Below are 15,859 nucleotides of genomic sequence, written 5' to 3'. Positions count from 1 at the left end.
AGTGTTCATAATAATGAGGATTATAAAACAACACGAATACTGCGTATGTTACATGCCGAGAAAAATCCCGGAAGCCATTGGTGGTGGGAATGTGGGTAATTTTTTATATTGTTTTGGTTCATCTATAGTTTATGATTTCCACAATGAGTGTGTATTACTTGTAGAATAAAAAAGTTATTAAAATAAACATAAAACTGTATTGCTAGCGAATCATTTTCCAAACACATTCACAGCCCCAATGCCATTAGTCACACATTCTAGGCAGCCAGCAGGGAAGGCACATGTCCTCAGCAAGTCAGTCCTGCTCTGTCTCCAACTCGTCCATCCCAGAGACCTTTCGGCCTGCTTCCTGAGTCTGTCCTGAGGCCCTCATCCTCTGCCCGTACACCTAAGGCTCCAAAGGGTCCCAAAGAGCTCCTTGGGAGCATTAAAAAAAATGCACAGGACCAGTGGATGGCATAATGGTTACAAGACTTGGCTTCTACGTAGTGGACCACGGTTCAAGTCCTGGACCTGGCAGCTTAAAATGCACCAGACATGTGTGCATGCTGCCCAAAATCCTGAGAGGAGAATAGAGAAGTGATTGTGGTATGCATCCTCCCTGGGGGGTGATTTCTTGCTTTCTGTCCCTCGGTCTCTCTCTATCACTCTAGGAAGTGCAAGCACTCTACAGCAAAAATTTCTCTAAAAAGAAAATAAATGTGAGTGCATAGTGATTCTTCTAGTTCCTATGTGAACTCTTAACTCAGTGCTACAACTGATCAGAGCTATTTATTATCCATAGACAAATTCAAAAGAGAAAATTCAACTTTGCTATCCAATACAAAGTTAACCACACAAGATTAAAAACATTTTTCTTTTTGTGTAACATGTACATAATAAAAGCACAAAGGGCAAATAATTGACAAAGCAAAGGTTAAACCAGTATTTTACTTTGGTAATAAATCTCAGTACTTGGAAAACCCGGATTTTTTTTTCCGCTGTAAGCATTATTCCTTTCATTGAGCTGTCTGAAATGTCAGGGCACATGTCTGCCTCTTGTGACTTTTCTGACAACCGAGCAGAGGTAATAATCTCTTTATCCTAACCTTTAAGTTTGGAGAAATTTAATGGAGGAAATTTCAGAGTTAGGATCAATTCTGCACACAAGGAAGCAAAAGACGCTTCGGCAATAGTATACTAATTTGCCACTCTCTCTTTTCATACTGCTCCATATCAGTCAGGGTAACACACTCGGTTATAAAACTGTGTCCTTGTCTGTCCTCTGTAACTAGACACGGTGCCTTAATGGCGGACTCCAGACCTGGACCATTCCAATAACCGCCCAAGTCCTTCACCAAATGAGTGACCGCAATCAACACTTGATAAATACATTGAATGGGAAAACAAAGGAGCAAACTTATAACAGAAAGTTAAAGCATAGAAAGGACTTTTCCCACAGTGGGAAATGATGGAGAAGTAGCGCGATGTCTACCCGGCTGCTTACACCCTCCCGCGAGCTAGTAACGAGCAATTCATCATCCTAATACTCTCAGGATTGCTTAAGGAGAGCACTTGGTTTCTCTGTTGTTCAAAGAAAAATATACTATCGACACAGATAAGTTTCTAGAAGATTCATGTAATACTTGCTCCAGCAATTCTTGTATTTTTATATTAGATGGCTTTCCAAAATCACTGATTAGATAGTGTAGTCTCTCTTCATTGTCTTCTGAGGATACTTCTATGTTAGGTGATCCACGAACATTACTTAATGTCATCCTCCCGAGAACCCTGTGAGTAGGAAACGTCAGTCTCATTCTGCAGATAAGGAAGCCGAGGCACAGAGCAGCTATGGTATTCCCACGGCCACCGGATCCAGCTCCGACAGTCTAGCTCCAGAGGCCGTAGCGCATGCTTAGCAGCCAGGCCCCACCAAAGCGTCCCTTCGCTCTGCCCTGCTTCTCACACTGACTGGGGTAAACACACAGATAGACAACAAGCACCAGGCTAGGAAATGCAAGCAGACAGCACGACCCTTTCAAATTTCCCCTAGAGCTGGGCTCCTGCACAAGAAGGAAAAGCAGAGTGAGTTTCCGTTGTTAGCCTGACAGGAGCTGACTCTGCCCTTCATAGTCTACCCAGGTACTCTCCCCCGTTCTACTTCTGACCGTATTTCTTGAAGTGTTTATCTCTCCTTGAAGCACTTATCTTCAAACTGTGCCTAAAGGAAAGGCATGAAATGCAGGGACCAATGGCATTTTTTTTTTTTAATCTGGGTACAAGTAGAGAAAAACAATAGCCCGTGGTAGAGGCAAACTACTGACAGCAAAGTCCACAACTTGGCTTCACATAGTTAAGATAAAGCTCACTGCTGTAACAGATAGACTCTGGCTTAGAACAACAAACTAGCGTCTTCCTCCAAAGTATCAGATAGCAGAGGAGAGGGCAGAGCGGAGAGTAGCAGGCGCTTCACATAGTCCCTCCGCGTCTTCAACTCAGTGGCCTCCAAAGAGACCGTGGGACTGACGCTCAGTGAGCGGAGGAAGGGAGGAACAGTCACGTCTGCTCTGTAACTCTCCGTCTCCGTGGACTGGCATCATTCCCCGTGTTGGCCACTGGCGACACCTGGCTGGTGGCCTCACCTTGCTGAGATGGTGGCAGTGTCGCCTGCTGTGCAGTCACGTGTGGCAGCACTCCGTTTGGGGAGAGGCACAGGTCTCCGATGTACAACCCCTCTTCCTGACTTCTGCCTCCTGTGACAGGTCTCCGGGTCTGGTCTTCTGTAAGTCGTGGATATCGAACCGGATGATCTCTATCGTCTCCTCCAGACCACTGAAACTTCTACAGCTCCAAATGTTCATGTTTTACATATATAATAGAAATGTATATGTTTTTTATTTCAAGAGTCTACCCTGGGACCAGCAGTTAGCGTAATGGCTATGTTGCTGGACTCCCACGTAGTCGACCGCGGTTCGAGTCCCGGACCCGGTGGCTTAAACTCACATCCGGCGCATGTGCGTGCGTGCCCAAGATCCTGAGAGGAGAACGGAGGAGAAGGGATTGCGGCATGGCCATCCTCCCTGGGGGGTGATTTCTCGCTTTCTGTCTCTCTGTCTGTCTCTGTCTGTCTGGCGAGCACACGCACCCTATAGCAAAAATCTCTCCAAAAAATAAAAAAAAGAGTCGACCTTGACTATCTCTGAATTTTTAGAATTTAATGTGAGCTATAATTTTATCTTCTATTCTTTGGCACATTCATGTCATTTTTTTCATTGTCACTGAAACCAACAGAGGCCAGATGATGGTACAACGATATCGCAACTGAGCCCGCAAGGGACAGTCCCAGGTGTGTGTCTTGGGGTCTCTCTCAGCACACGGGGTGCACGTGCATGTTTGGGTTGGCTGAAGCCGAGCTGGGTGGTGACATAAAGACACCATGAAGAAGCCTGTATCTCTCTCCCTCACATGGAATAAATAAATACGTAACTTTAGTTACTGACCTGATTGAGTACTGGTTGTTTGTGGCACTCAGCGCTGGGTCGAGAGCGTCACACTGAGGACTCCGGCGTGTGGAGGACTCCGTCCTGAAACAACACGCCATCAATCGCAGGCCATATTGTGACTCTAAGCCGTGAGTGAGCGCCAGCTAGGACATGGACAATGCGATCAGGCCACTCTACACACGCCGACCCTGCCTGGGGCTGTCCGGCAGCGAACTTCATCATCAACCTACCCAGTGAGGCCACTTCACCGGCCAGGAAAAGCAGCGTCTGCAGGGAGGCTCCGAGGTGCCACATAACTCAGGACCCCCTCCCAGGGCCATTTTCTCACAAACCAAGACTCTCCTTACTGGCCTGGGCCTCCAGGATTGCTAAGCTCCTTCCCCACTTTCCGTCTCCTGCCTGGGGAGCCTTTCCTCGACGCCTGTTGACTTCACGTTTCGCAGCTGCCTCCCCAGCCCAGGGTTAATTTCCCAGGTCTCTGTGAGCAGATGTTCCCGAGGAGCAGGCTGCTTTCCCAGGCCAGCACTATCTCCTGCAGATGACTGGATTAAACACAGTAGCCGCTGGCCATCCTTTGATCTGAAAAGAAAAGATTTCCCCACTGGGATATTCCTCATGATGATGTAATTAGTTTCCTGGACATACCTAACAAATCTATTTCTAATCAGGAGGGCCGCGGGGAGAGGAGAAAGGCCCATTCATGTGGGATGGTGCGCTTGCTGTGGTTAATACGCACCGTTTCCACCCCCTGCGATGTCTTCTTTGGTGATTGTTCAGAGATGCAGGGGCAATAGGCTGCTCTTCAAAACCAGTGGGGAACTTCACATTCATAAAGGGGTCTCTGGCACTACCAAATTGCTTTTTCAAACCTGGCAAAGATATTAGAACTGAAAAGCCTTTCAGCTCCAAACTGTCCCCAGCATTAAAACAGGTGAAGCTCTTAGTAACATTTTGGAGATGGTGTTTGATTCGAAGACACAACCTGGAATAATTTGTACAAACAGTTCCAGCTGCTCCAAATTTCCAGTCCTGTGGGCACAGCGTAGTGTAATCTTTTCTGCCCAGAATCATGTCTTGAGGTATGTCTAGGGATAGCGTCTCCTAAATTCATGGGTCACATGGTGAAATATTTTTAACTAACATAATCAGCCTTTCCATAATGAATCAGGTATAATCCAACGTCTGTCTTTTACCAATAATGCAAAGGCTAGAAGCTGCTCTGAGCAGACAAAGCTGAAGGCCAGGGACAGGCTGCGATGTTTCGTGATACGCATTGCCAAAGACAGAGGGGAAGTCCGGCCAGTCAGCCTTCATTCGAGCACCCACCACCAGCAGCTTTTAAAAGCATGGTTGAAACAAACATTTCTTAAGAAGAGTAACAGTCACACAGAACGAGAAAGCACATGGCCGGTAGCAAATGTCCGCATCTCTTCACGTGTAACATTTAGCCGGTTACCAAAAACATTAACACAGGGACTGCAAAGGTCAGTTCAGGGGTCAAGAGGTCAGAAAGAGGGGTAAAAAAATCAACTGAAGAAACTAAAACAGTTTGTTTTATTCATGTATTTATTTTTAGTGAGAGACTTTTGCTATAGGGCATGTGGGTTCAACAGAGAGAGACAGAGAGACAGAAGCGAGAAATAACCCGAAAGGGGATGGCCATGCCACAATCCCTTCTCTGGTTCCCTCTTGGGATCTTGGGCATGCACGCACACACCCCCAGCGTGAGTTTAAGCCGCTGGGACTCGAGTCCAGGACTCCGACTTGCAGTACTTTGTTGAGGTCCAGTGATGTAACCATTACACCATGTGCTGGTCCCCAGTTTACTTGTTTTAAATTGCTCTTCCAACAATCTAATATTCTTAGTCTGGATTTCATTCTTGAAGCTTTGAATTGGATCTTCTTAAAGCAATTTTTTTCCTTCTTTCTTTTTTTTTTTTTTTTTTTTTTTAGAGGGTTTTGCAATGGGGCTTTTGTGGTCACGTTTTTTTTTTTTTTTGAGAGGTGTTTGCAATAGGGCATGTATGGTCACCAGAAAGACAGAGAGAGACAGAAAGACAGAAAGTAAGAAATCACCCCCCAGGGGAGATGGCCACGCCACAATCCCCTCTCCTCCATTCTCCTCTCGGGATCTTGGGTACGCACGTACATGCACCCTGCATGAGTCTAAGCTACCAACTGACTACATGGGAGTCCAGCAACATAGCCATTACTCTAACTGCTGGTTCCTTAAAGCAAATTTTTAAAAAAGAAGAATGGCTGGTTTAATTAGTTATATAAATGTTGAGCATTTGTGGGACAGTAAAATCAGGGGAAAAAAATATAAAAGCAAATGCTTAATTTTCCAGACTACAGAAACCCTGTCATGTTCCTCCCTCTTTCTAAAGACACTTATTCTGAGAGACAATAACTAAATTTCATGTCCATTTTTCTCTTTCTAAATGACTACCATGAGTTCTAATTCTTGAAATGATCATGCCTGCTAGTGGTTTAAAAATAAAGGCAAACAGGCCAGCAGGAGGAGTGATGGTTATGGCACTAGACTCCCACAACGCTGATAGTGCAGTTCAAGTCCCAGATCTGGCGGCTTGAAAATCACACAGGACGTGTGTGCATGCATGCCCAAAATCCCCAGAGAAGAATGGAGAACAAGGGATTGTGGCATGTCCATATCCCCTGGGTGGTGATTTCTCGCTTTCCCTCTCTGTCTGTCTCTCTCTGATAAGCACATATGGCAAAACCAAAAAATAAATTAAAAGATAAAGACATTTTTTTTTAATTTTAAAGAATTATCTATTCGATTTTATTTATTTATTTATTTATTTATTTATTTATTTATTTATTTATTTATTTATTATTTAACCAGAGAAAGAGAGAGGGTAAGAGAGTAAGCATGCCACCAGTTCCAGGCCGCAGGCTGCAGTGGGCCATTTGGGGGTCTGCAACACCTCACCACTACGCCACCTGCCAGTCTCGACACATTACATTTCTTCTTCCAGTATTGTTTAGAGTTTCCAAATAAGTATTTTTGGAGTCTTCACTTGGCAATGGCGCTGGAATAAAATGGAAGGCGATAATAAATGGAACTACGCTGTGTGACCCGTGTGACCCTTGGTAGAGGCTCCGAGGACATCAGCTCTCTCACACTCTCCCTCTCCACCTCCGTGTGCACTCACACAGCTCCCCACGCAGTCCAGCCTAGTCGTCAGGCCAAATGGCCAAGGTACCAGTAAAAATCAGAAGCGTACATGGTCCCCAAGGCAGAGCTGAAGGCCCAGCCGCATCCTCTTCAGCGGAGGCCCAAACTTACCTTCGCCTCCCTCCTGTTATTTTTGTCAGCAGCTCTAGAACCCCTCCCACTGCGTAGAGTTTGGGCCCTATACGGAGCTCTCTGCCCTCTGTGGGATATTCTCTGGACCGTAGTGTTCATGACACCTGTCTCAGCATGCTCATTAATTATTTCTATGTGAAAAATATTTTCCATTAGAGTGATGGACAGTGCATTAATATGATTAATAAAAGTTGTCAATGTGTCAGGAGGCCCTGGGAACTCACTGTCTGACCAGGGGACATCATCCTCCTGCCAGGAAGGGACTCAAATAGGACTCCGGGGACGTTTGTGAGAAGACCATCGCTTCAGACCTCCAGGCTGAGATTTAGAGGTCAGGGCGTTCACATTCTGTTTAAATCATAATCCCGCTTCCAACTAACACGTTTAACCACTGAAATATCACTGCCATGATTTCTCCGTCCGTTTTCCTCCTGACACTCAAAGTATAAATGGAATGAAAGTGCATGAGATTGCTGCTGCAGTTTTCTCTGGAAAGCAGACATGTTCAGTTTAGACAGTCATAAAGTAGTCTAAGAAATCTGGCACCTGTCCAACCTGGTGAATGTGTTTGGATTAAAGAGAGAAGGAAATGATAACAAAGAAATGGAAACAACTTAAAATTGAGGTAATGTCTACCTTTCAGACATTTCTCTGGATGGCATTTATAATAAATGCAAGCTCTTTCCCCTTCTTGAGGAACGAGTGATTTCAAAATAAATTATTTGTGCAAATACATTAAGCTATACCTACACAAAATCAAATGGACGATCAAGCTATGTCTGAAGAGTGTGCTAAGGCAGAGCTCCCATACTCAAAGCTTAGAGGGAGGGTCTGACAGCCCTGGCTCTGCGCTGGAGCTGCCATCCCGTACCCCGGGGCAGGGCCCTCGAGGTGAAGCTAAGGACTGAGAAATGGCTTAGTGTTCTAGAGTACAAAACAGAAACTCAGCCATCCATAAAAGAATGTCAGCTTTGTCTGGACAGGCAGAGTTTATTCTTTCCAATAAGAATTATTCTAACACAAAGGCAGTTCCCCTTATCTTGTCACTATCTGCATTTGTATGGCATGGTTTCTCTGTGAAAATGGAAAACAATGGAAGTTCCCCAGTCTTTGGTAACTTAGAAAAACATCCTACTTGCCCTTCCTCAAATTCTGTCCTACAGGGGGCCAGCAGGTGGCATGGTGGTTTAGGTGCTAGAAGTCCAATATGGGCCAACGAGGGTTTGAGTCCCGGACCGGTGACTTGCCTTCTCTCTCTGTCTCTCTCTGTCTCTCTCTGGTAAGCACATGTCCCCTGTAGCAAATTTTAAAAATAACAATGATGATGAGAAATAAAATTAAATAAATAATTCTTTTTTAAATTCTCCCCTACACTTCATTTACAATGAATGATCTCTAAAATAAATTTCTTATTAAGCAGATCCTGTTTGAATTGACGACTGGGAGCTAGACACAGACTCATCTAACATTCATTATAGGAGGCAAACAGAGCTAGCCTTCAAAATACTGCGTGCTGCAGCCTGCCCTGTCACTTCCTACTGAAGACGAGAAAATTACATCTTCAAGAAAAATAAAACGAAACCTGGGAAAGCATTTCTCAAGCCTCCGTGTCCTTAACGTGACTGCGGGGCACACATGAGTAGGGCAGCAGGCCCAACATCGCAGGCCGGTGAGAGATGCCTGGGCAGTGTGAACCCAGCTGGCCCTGTGTTTGTTATACCTTGATGGCCCCGACAGTTGTTTCTAACTTCATGGCCATTTAACTATATTCCGTCTGTAGTTGCAATTAGATGAACTGTAGTCAAGGCGTAAGTGAGAAGTCCCATACTTTCAGTAATGTCACTTGGCAATGGCGCTGGAATAAAATGGAAGGCGATAATAAATGGAACTACGCTGTGTGACCCGTGTGACCCTTGGTAGAGGCTCCGAGGACATCAGCTCTCTCACACTCTCCCTCTCCACCTCCGTGTGCACTCACACAGCTCCCCACGCAGTCCAGCCTAGTCGTCAGGCCAAATGGCCAAGGTACCAGTAAAAATCAGAAGCGTACATGGTCCCCAAGGCAGAGCTGAAGGCCCAGCCGCATCCTCTTCAGCGGAGGCCCAAACTTACCTTCGCCTCCCTCCTGTTATTTTTGTCAGCAGCTCTAGAACCCCTCCCACTGCGTAGAGTTTGGGCCCTATACGGAGCTCTCTGCCCTCTGTGGGATATTCTCTGGACCGTAGTGTTCATGACACCTGTCTCAGCATGCTCATTAATTATTTCTATGTGAAAAATATTTTCCATTAGAGTGATGGACAGTGCATTAATATGATTAATAAAAGTTGTCAATGTGTCAGGAGGCCCTGGGAACTCACTGTCTGACCAGGGGACATCATCCTCCTGCCAGGAAGGGACTCAAATAGGACTCCGGGGACGTTTGTGAGAAGACCATCGCTTCAGACCTCCAGGCTGAGATTTAGAGGTCAGGGCGTTCACATTCTGTTTAAATCATAATCCCGCTTCCAACTAACACGTTTAACCACTGAAATATCACTGCCATGATTTCTCCGTCCGTTTTCCTCCTGACACTCAAAGTATAAATGGAATGAAAGTGCATGAGATTGCTGCTGCAGTTTTCTCTGGAAAGCAGACATGTTCAGTTTAGACAGTCATAAAGTAGTCTAAGAAATCTGGCACCTGTCCAACCTGGTGAATGTGTTTGGATTAAAGAGAGAAGGAAATGATAACAAAGAAATGGAAACAACTTAAAATTGAGGTAATGTCTACCTTTCAGACATTTCTCTGGATGGCATTTATAATAAATGCAAGCTCTTTCCCCTTCTTGAGGAACGAGTGATTTCAAAATAAATTATTTGTGCAAATACATTAAGCTATACCTACACAAAATCAAATGGACGATCAAGCTATGTCTGAAGAGTGTGCTAAGGCAGAGCTCCCATACTCAAAGCTTAGAGGGAGGGTCTGACAGCCCTGGCTCTGCGCTGGAGCTGCCATCCCGTACCCCGGGGCAGGGCCCTCGAGGTGAAGCTAAGGACTGAGAAATGGCTTAGTGTTCTAGAGTACAAAACAGAAACTCAGCCATCCATAAAAGAATGTCAGCTTTGTCTGGACAGGCAGAGTTTATTCTTTCCAATAAGAATTATTCTAACACAAAGGCAGTTCCCCTTATCTTGTCACTATCTGCATTTGTATGGCATGGTTTCTCTGTGAAAATGGAAAACAATGGAAGTTCCCCAGTCTTTGGTAACTTAGAAAAACATCCTACTTGCCCTTCCTCAAATTCTGTCCTACAGGGGGCCAGCAGGTGGCATGGTGGTTTAGGTGCTAGAAGTCCAATATGGGCCAACGAGGGTTTGAGTCCCGGACCGGTGACTTGCCTTCTCTCTCTGTCTCTCTCTGTCTCTCTCTGGTAAGCACATGTCCCCTGTAGCAAATTTTAAAAATAACAATGATGATGAGAAATAAAATTAAATAAATAATTCTTTTTTAAATTCTCCCCTACACTTCATTTACAATGAATGATCTCTAAAATAAATTTCTTATTAAGCAGATCCTGTTTGAATTGACGACTGGGAGCTAGACACAGACTCATCTAACATTCATTATAGGAGGCAAACAGAGCTAGCCTTCAAAATACTGCGTGCTGCAGCCTGCCCTGTCACTTCCTACTGAAGACGAGAAAATTACATCTTCAAGAAAAATAAAACGAAACCTGGGAAAGCATTTCTCAAGCCTCCGTGTCCTTAACGTGACTGCGGGGCACACATGAGTAGGGCAGCAGGCCCAACATCGCAGGCCGGTGAGAGATGCCTGGGCAGTGTGGACCCAGCTGTCCCTGTGTTTGTTATACCTTGATGGCCCCGACAGTTGTTTCTAACTTCATGGCCATTTAACTATATTCCGTCTGTAGTTGCAATTAGATGAACTGTAGTCAAGGCGTAAGTGAGAAGTCCCATACTTTCAGTAATGTGTCACGTTTCAAAAAACTTATTTCTTCTCATTGAGAGACAGAGACAGAGAGAGACAGCACCCCCCAACAGTGATCCGCCCCAGCCCTCAGGCAGCCCCAGATCATGGGCAAGCATGTGCCCTGCCTACGCGGTCTCCAGAAGGAATCAGACGCCGCTCCAGGGACACTGCCTCGAGGAACAGTGCGTTTGACTGCTGAGTCTCTGGCTAATGACCAGTCCAGCACCGTGCTGGTCCGGAGCTCCCTACTCTCCACCCGAACCTGCCTGGAGTATACGCTTAGCTTTCAGTCTTTTCGCTTTCTTTCCACCTCATGCCAGTGCCAAACAATCTTACCATCTACTTGACTGGTTTATTCTACATGTTGGTAGGGAAAAAAAGGTTGGGGCCAGCAGGTGGCGTGGTGGTTAAGGCACTGGACTCCCACATGGCTAACCAAGGTTCCAGTCCCAAACCTGGCAGCCTACTTTCTCACTTTCCTTCTCTCTCTCTCTGTCTCTCTCTGGTTTGCGTGCATTCCCTGTAGCAAATTAAAAGTAAATATATTAATTAATTAAATAATTTTTAAAGAAAAGAAGTAGGTCCAGAAATCAAGAGATTAAGGTGAACAATCACACAAAATAAATGACCAGGGAAGAAACTAAACCTCCCTAAATTGTAATACACAAATTTACCAATTCAAAGATGGAGTATAAACACATTCTTTAATCAAGAAAGCCAAAAAAAAAAAAAGAAAAAGAAAAGAAAAGAAAGCCAGAAGCAGAAATCAAAAGCAATGTAAGGAGGAGCCCCAGATCTAAGAGGGCTGGCCCTAACATTCCGCCTTCCACAGAACATGCCCTGCGGTCGGGCAGGGAAGACAGGCGTTGACTCCCCGGGAGCGGGTGGAGAGTGGGCCCTGTCCTGCATCTAAGATCAAAGAGCACACAGGCCCGTGGGACCCGCCCAGACTGTGCCCCGAGGCAGGACCTGGTTCCAACGTTCCTCACACATTGTCCGAGGACGACGGTGAAGGTCGGGGTATGGTTAGCAGAGTCGCCAGAGCTCTGACATTAATCTGGGGCCTCGGATCTGGGGGTGTCGCTGTGGGCGCGCGGGACTCGGGCACAGCCCTGCCCCCAGCCGATGTCGCGAGGTAAGGGGATGGACATGAGATGTCTGCAGGCCCAGCTGGACCACAGCACGGGCTCAGGGACACAGGGCGAAGAGGGAGGGGAGGAGAGCTCGGTGAGGACCCCCTCGGGTATTCAGGCCAAGGAGCAAGGAGACAGGCGTTGGAGCAGTCATGGGGCAGGCGGGAAGGGCCAAGACTGCTCCTGCCAAATGCGCGGCTTCCAGGCACCTTTCTGACGCTGCTTTAAAGGACAGAGGGCAAAGCAGTGAAGTCCACCGACAGTCTGTAATCACAGGCCCCCCCCCCCACTGTCTCCTTAGCTGTGTACACCCTTCTCCTTAGCGCAGCAGCCCTCGGCCTTCTTGGCACCAAGAACCAGTTTTGTAGAAGGCAATTTTCCTACAGGTCAGGGGTTCAGCGTGCGAATGGTCCGGAGATGACTGGGTGCGTTAAACTTATTGACACTTTATCTCGGTTAGCCTTACAGTGTGACGTATAATGAAATGATTACGCAACTCACCAAAATGCAGACTCGGCGGGCGTCCTGAGCTTGTTTTCCTGCAGCTAGATGGCCCCATGCCTGCCGTGAGAATCTAATGCAGCCCCTGAGCTGACAGGAGGCGGAGCTCAGGAAAATGCAGGCGATGGGGAGCAGCTGTAAACACAGAGGAAGCTGCACTCCATCCCCCCCTCCTCATAGCTGCTGCACAGCTCCCCACCCATCTGTGACCTGGAAACTGGGGGCCCCTGTCTTAACCTGTCTAGCATGAAGGGAGAAAAGGCCCACAACAAAACCCACACTACAAAATCTAAACATATTCAGGAAAAAATAATCCAGGAATTCATAGCTCTCCCATGCCACAAGATGACTTCATAATTTCTTACTCCTCAAAACTCACAGCCTTCTTCGTCCTCACTCACCAGGGATAGTCTTGTTTCATTTCATCAAAAAACTGAATCAATCAAAAGATGCTTCCATGGATTCCAGCAACACATACCCTTTTACGCACACAGATGTCAGGGCCTCTGCCTCTAACCTGCTGCCAAACGAATCTGCCCCTGCTCTTGCTTAAACGGGTCCCTCTCTCTGTCCCTGAGCCCATCTTGTGTGCTCAGGACCAAATTCACACGTACGCACCTCTTACTCATTTCTGTCAGAAATTTCTTCTCTATTTGACCATTCCCATCTGTATAAAGATAATGTTTTTAATTCTTCTACTTAAAAATAATCTTCCTCACTTTGTCCATAAACTATCATTTCTTTTTCTCTCTCTCTTTTTTTTTTTTTGAGAGGCTTTTTGCTGTAGGGCGTGTGTACTCGCCAGAAAGACAGAGAGAGATAGAGACACAGAAAGCGAGAAATCACCCCCCCAGAGGGGATGGCCACACTGCAATCCCTTCTCCTCCATTCGCCTCTCAGGATCTTGAGCACGTAAGTACACGCACCCAGTGTGAGTTGAAGCCACCGGGTCCAGGACTCGAATCGTGGTTGGCTACATGGGAGTTCAGCAACATAACCATTACGCTAACTGCTGGTCCCTCTTTTTCTTTTTTTAAAGAGAGATTTTTTGCTATGGGGTGCATGCACTTGCCAGAGACAGAGGAAGAGAGACAGTGAGAAATCACCCCCAGGGGAGATGGCACCCAGCAATCCCTTCTCCTCTTGGAATTTTAGGCACTCATGCACAGGCAAACAAACCTGGCATGAGTTTTAAACCACTAGGTCTGGGGCTCAAAGCATGGTTAACTATGTGGGAGTACAACAATATAACCATTATGCCATCTGCTGATCCCGCACAATCATTTCTGTATTCCCTGTTTCAGAAAATCAACTTAAGAGTTATCTGTATGCCTTGCCTCTGACTTCCCTCTTCTCTTTCTTTTCCTTCAATTCTTTTATTTTTTAAAGAATTGTTTATTTTATTTATTTTTTATTATCATTATTACTCTTTAATTTTACCAGAGAGAGACAGAGAGAGAAGAAAAGTGAGAAAGCAAGCCACCGGGTCTGGGATTCAAACCATGATCAGCCATGTAAAAGTCCAGGACCTTAACCACCACATCACCTGCTGACCCCTTCCTTTCCATTCTTTTTTTAAAATTATTTATTTATTCAATTTTATTAATATAATGTTGTTTGGGTTTTGTTTATTTGTTTGTTTGTAGTTTTTAATTTGACCAGTTGGAGACAGAGAGAGAGAGAAAGGGAAAGTGAGGAAGCAAGCTGCAAGATCTAGGACTTGAACTGTGATCAGCCATTTGGGAGTCCGGAGCCTCAACCACCACACCATCTGCCAGCCCCATCCCTTCCATTCTTAATCATTCTCCAGAACTTCCTTCCGTCCACCGTCATAATCACTCCATCAAAACTACTCTTGTCAATGACATCAGCTTTATCAAAGTGCTAAATCCCAAGATATATTCTCAATCTCCATCTTAACTAGAACTGTCGTAACATTCGAGGCAAGAATATGAATTTCTCTCCCTTTGTTTACTTATTTCGCTTGGCTTCAAAACAATACACACCCTTGGTTTTCCTTCTAATTAAATAGTTGGCCCTTACAAACTTCTTCATTTCCTTTTCTTCTAGATCTCTTATGGAAGCACCTGATCTTGGTCTTTTTCTTCTTTTGTTTTTTGCTTACACCTGTTCTCTAGGGTCTCTTGCCTACCTCACTGCCTTACCCACACCTGTGTTGTCCCGGCCCACGGGACAGTAGAACAGGTTTCCTGAGGGAAGGAGTGAGAGACGGGATGAACGGCGCACTATCACAGCACGGAGATGACGCAGTGTCTCTTCAGGGTCATCTCTTTATTGTAGGCAGCACGGAGACAACACAGTGTTCAGGGTCATCCGGAGCCGACACAATGTCGCCACAGCTCTCCAGGGTCTCCCAGGTTGCCTGGAGACGATGCAGTGTCAGCTCTTCAGGACCTTCAGGGTCGTCTGGAGACTACGCAGTGTTTCAACTCTTCAGGCTCTTCAGTCGTCGTCTTCCTGGTCGTCGTCGTCCTCCTGGTCGTCATCATCTTCCTGGTTGTCTGTCGATTATGGGCCAGAGATCATGCTTATATACACATTGGTGGGCCGTGATTGGTTGAATGAAGGATAGCAAAAGGTAGGTTATGATTGGTTGCTTTGTGGACCAATCATGAGGTACCGAATATGCAAATTTGAGGGATTCTAGTGGCCAATCAGAGCAAAGTTTCAAAGGTCAGGTTTTTTGAAGGGAACCAATCATGGCAATTGTTTGCTCCCTGAGAAACCTGGGCAGACTCGCAGGTGCGCAACCTCCCACACTGTGTGAGGGATGCCCAGACTTCCAGCTTCTACCCAGAGCTCGTAGTGAGCCGCGTTCACATACACAGCTGTATGTAAGACATTTCCAACCCTCAACTTATTTTCGCCACCTCACACCATCCCACCTGCTTGCCCCCCATCTCATGGAAAGCCAACTGAAAATGTTAAATTGCTCAAATCAAAAATCCTGAAATAATCTTTGACTCTTTTCTTTCTTTCACGTTCCACATCCAATCTATCTGAAAATCTTATTGGCATTTCTCTCAGAATAAATCAGAAATCCAGCTAGTAGTCATCACTTCCTGGTAAGAACCACTAACACTTCTTTTATGAATTATTTTCTTTTAAAGAATTATTCTATTTAACTTTATTTATTTATTTATTTATTTGTATTGTGACCGGGAGTGGGAGGGAGAGAGAGTGAGAAAGCAAGCCATCAGATCTGGGACCTGAATCGCAGTCAGCCATGTGGGAATCCAGCACCAACCACCAGTCCCTGGAATATTATTATTTTTAAGATAGATTTTTACCATCGGGCGCGTGCGCTCACCAGAGAGACAGAGAGCACCAGAAAGACAGAGAGAGACAGATAGATAGAAAGTAAGAAATCACCCCCCAGGGATGGCCATGCTGCAGTCCCTTCTCCTCCATTCTCCTTT

The sequence above is a fragment of the Tupaia chinensis genome, unplaced genomic scaffold (assembly GCF_000334495.1).
Source record: "Tupaia chinensis unplaced genomic scaffold, TupChi_1.0 Scaffold000591_1, whole genome shotgun sequence".
Lineage (NCBI taxonomy): Eukaryota > Metazoa > Chordata > Mammalia > Scandentia > Tupaiidae > Tupaia > Tupaia belangeri.
This window is presented reverse-complemented; position numbering follows the sequence as displayed.